We start from the raw sequence: 4,585 nt of genomic DNA on the forward strand, positions 1-4,585 counted from the left end.
GCTTCATTGACATTTGAAATACTTTAAAAAGCAAAAATAAATGCAAAAGTATAAATTAAAATCACTGCACATTAGTGTTAAACTATTACTGAGACATTAGGCAAATTATACAAGACTTTATGTAAACTAAATATTAAAATCAGAGTCAGTATTTAGAATATCAAAGGAATTCTTAGAATATGTTTTTTCCTAAATTTTATTAAATCTGATTAATTTCAACAATATGATCATAAGAGGTACTCTGCTAAAATACTGTCTCATAGTACAGAAGTGATCCTGAATTTGGAAGGCTATTAAAGTAATAGTAGCTTACAACTATATAGTACTTTAAGGTTTCCAAAGCAATTTATATATCCATCTCATTTGATACTCATGACAACCCTCTGTGAGGCAGGCACTATTATCATCTAAATTTTGCAGCTTAGAAAAGTAGAGAAAGGATATCCTAATAAGTATCTGACTTGAGATTTTAATTCAGGTCTGCTCTGTACACACTACACTATGCTTCCTGTCAAGATATGTCAACTGAGTGAAATTCCTGGCACTAGAGAAAGTAAAATATAGCACAGATAGGCCTAAAAGTGAACTATGGATTTACAAAAACAGCCCAGCAAAATGCAGAAACTCATCATCAGAGCAAACTACAGGTTCTGAATTTTTTCCAAACCTAGCAGCTCATGAAGATTATCTACTTCATTTCTGCAAGTTTAAATTATTTCAACTGTTGTTTTTAAGAAGTGTTTAATTGAATGCCTTTTTATTTTCTAATTACACAGTTTCCTAATATACTCACTTCCTACTAAATGCTTTTTTTGTATGTAATGGGAGAACTATCTAAGAAGGAATCCAAGCAAGCTCTAGGTAGTGGGCTCTCATTGTCTAGTTCTTCCATTAAACTTGTAACCAATTACCCAACAATGACTATATCAGAGAACTATGCATAGTCCTCCCTACCACTCTACCGAAAGGAAGAAGATATGATTCATCTGTTCTAATAGATGAAAATTGATCTTTGCAATTAATCTGAGTTCAGCTACCATTTTTCTGTTTTCATTTACATTATATTATTCTCCTAATATTTTTCTTCATTCTGTATTACTTCATATAATTCTCATGTTCCTCTGAATGTCCTTGAATTTGCATTTTGTTACATGATAGTATTCATATCGCCTAGCTTTTCCATGTTGGGCATTTGTTTTATTTTCAGCTTTTTACTACAGAAAGAAAATAGTGCTAACAATATTTTAGTGTGCATCAAGATGTTTTGAACTATAGATGATATGAAAAGACATTCGGAAAATACAAGAGACTCAATAAAAATTAAGTGATAACTTCAGCAACACAGGATGTAATATAAATCCAGAAACATCACCAATATTTCTATACATCACTAAGAAAAAAATGGAAGCACTGACAAATAGGGAAATACTATTTGCAAGAATGGTGATAGGTAAATACTTGGGTAGTAGCTACCTGCCAACATACTCACAAGATCTATAAAAGACATCTATATAAAATACATTTTACAGAAATAATTATTTAATATTGTATTTCAGAGGTCTTTTTCCTGCAATGGTATGCATTCTCCCTTACTGGACACAGATTATATTTTAGAGGATCTTTGAGAACTTCTATGATAGAAAATGTCATCACTGGTAGATAACCTGGTAAGGAGCTTCTCCAAATTATAGCTAAGCTAATCCTGATCCTGAGACTAGAGATATCCTTTCCATCGTAAGTCCTATATTCAAATCTTTGTTAGAACTTGCCAGAGCTATATGATTTTTCACTTGGTCTTTTATATTTGGGTATATGTTTAGGGGTTGTTTATTACATTTATCACTCACAAAAATGGAAAATACTGAAATATGTTTTGTGTGATAATACACACATAACCCAGATTGAATTGCTTGCTAGCTCCAGGAGGGAGACAATTTAGATCATATAATTTTGGAAAATTTACATAATTGGTAAAAAAACAAACAAAATTTTCCAGAGTTTTTGTTGCACTTGCTTCAAAAATCAAGTGCCAAACTCCATGTCATAATGAGGCATTTGAGTAGCATTTTAGTAGAGCATACAGAAATAAAGGCAAAATTAAATATTGAGGAGGTATTTGGTTTCCAGTTAGGCCAAAATAACACAAATTACATTTATAGTTTAAATATAACACTAATTAAAATGCTAAAGGTATATTTCATAGAATTATACATGGAAAAACAAAATGGAAAGATCAAGGGAATTCATACTATTAAGTCTTAAATTATATAAGGCAATGATTATCCAAACTGTTTTGAACTGAATAAAAAATGAAAAGTAGATCAGTGGAATAGGTTAAATAATTCTGAATTAGAAGCTAGTGCATTAAAATAGACTCAATAAATCTGGATCATAAAATACCTGAAAAGAAATTCATTATTTAAAACTCTTGGGAAAATTGGAAAGAATTCCAACTTCCTACAGGGTGATTTTTAAAAATGGGATGCTAATAGAGGATGTCTACTTTTAGAATCTGAATTGAATAGGGACTCCCTATATATTGTGAGATCCTTTAGCCTATATTTATGAATGACATTGCGCTGATGGTAACAAGTCCTTGAATACTGTGAAGTTTCCTAAATTAGAGTCATAAGAGTTCTACTTAACATGTACATAGTAAAAGCCAAGTGGATATACCCATTGTCCAATAAATACATGCTATGCAGGTTGGATAGATAATCCATAAAGTACATCTTTCAAAGTGTGTACATAACTATATAAGATCTGTATGTCTTGTAACTTTCTAACACACTGGGTTCAGAATTAAAAAGGCAGAGAATGGAATGGACTACATTTGAGGAACTGCTTAGTGCTTTCATTGACTAAAAGCTTCTTTCCTGAATCACAGGAACACTTATTTTTTTTAACATAAGCTTTATCACTGTGAAAGACAACAAAGAATTAAAGTTGTGTAATTGAGAAGGAACTGACAATCATGAAAATATTACTGAGGGAATGGGGATCTATACCTCTTTTTATCTGGGGGAGTAAAGAAAGGTAAGTAAATGGAAAGAAATTATCATGGTAATGATATCATGTTATCATGGTAATACAGTGAAGTGGGAGAGGTGGGACAGAGACATGAGGAAGGAGTTGATTTTGGGGAGACAACCATAAGGCAGCCAGGTGGTGCAGTGGATAGAGCACTTCTTCCTGAGTTCAAATCTGGTCCCACACATGTAATAGTTTTGTAAATACTGCAAATAAATTAAGGTAGCATCATCACTTTCATTATACTTGTGAAGCCTAACCCAGAACAATGAATATCTAATTATTTGTTTTCCTTTAAGAGAGCTTCGTAGCTATATTTATTTAATTCCTCTGTATACTCTGATAGTTTAAAACCTAAAAATGTTGGGCATTTTGGGATTATTTTAAATTAATTTCTCTTCCCATGAAGAGAATTCTCCTGGATTTTTTTTGGAATATATAAAAAAGCTAGATTTCTATGGTTTTACTTTGTATTTTGCTATTTTTGCTAGAACCATTGCCATTTTTTTCATTAACTCTGAAGTTTCCTAATACATAGAAATAATTTGCCTTTTCTTTGTCTATTATTCTCTCAATTTCTTTTTATCTCGTTGCCATTTTTAGCACTATCAATTGATATCCTTACTTTATCTCTAATCTTATTGGGAAAGCTCATTTTTCTCAATTAAAATGAATTCTAAATCTTGATTTTAAATACAAAATAACATCAATTCTAAGACTCTTTCTACCATGTCAAGCTATCTTTCAATTTCTCCAGTTTCACATTTACCATATTCTGTTACTCATTTTATCAGAAGGAAATACAACCTACCTTGATTCACTTTTACAAATCACATCCTGATTTTAATATGCATGTACCCACCACACAACACACACCTAAACATAATTCTTATATTTTCTACCACTAAGATGTTAAAAATTTTGCTTTCCTCACTTTCTCTTTTAGAATGAAAATATCTGGGGTTGTTTACCATTCTTTCCCCCAGTCTAAATATTCCTCTTCTACCTCTTTTCTCCTTTCTGCTCCTATTTTTATTATTCAGTTCACTAAATTAGCAGTACTCTTTCTTTTTCAGCTTCTAAATTCTTTTTTTCCAAGTTTCTTTAATTTTTATTTTGAATATTTTCCAATAGTTACATGTTTCATGTTTTTTCCCTCTCCCCCAAACCTCCCTAACCTCCCCTTTAGCTGATGCACAATTCTACTGTGTTTTACATGTATCATTGATCAAGACCTAATTCCATATTATTGATAGTTGGACTAGACTTATCGTTTAGTGTCTATATCCCCAATAATATCCCCATCAGCCCATGTGTTCAGGCAGTTGTTTTTCTTCTGTGTTTCTCCTCCCACAGTTCTTCCTCCAAATGTGGCTAGTTTTCTTTCTCATAAGGCCCTCAGCCTTGCTCTGGATCCTTGCATTGCTGCTAGTAGAGAAGTCTGTTATGTTCAATTGTATCACAGTGTATCAGTCTCTGTGTAGAATGTTCTCCTGGCTCTGCTCCTTTCACTCTGCATCAATTCCTGGAGGTCATTCCAGTTCACATAAAATTC

The sequence above is a fragment of the Gracilinanus agilis genome, chromosome 3 (genome assembly GCF_016433145.1).
Source record: "Gracilinanus agilis isolate LMUSP501 chromosome 3, AgileGrace, whole genome shotgun sequence".
NCBI classification, from domain to species: domain Eukaryota; kingdom Metazoa; phylum Chordata; class Mammalia; order Didelphimorphia; family Didelphidae; genus Gracilinanus; species Gracilinanus agilis.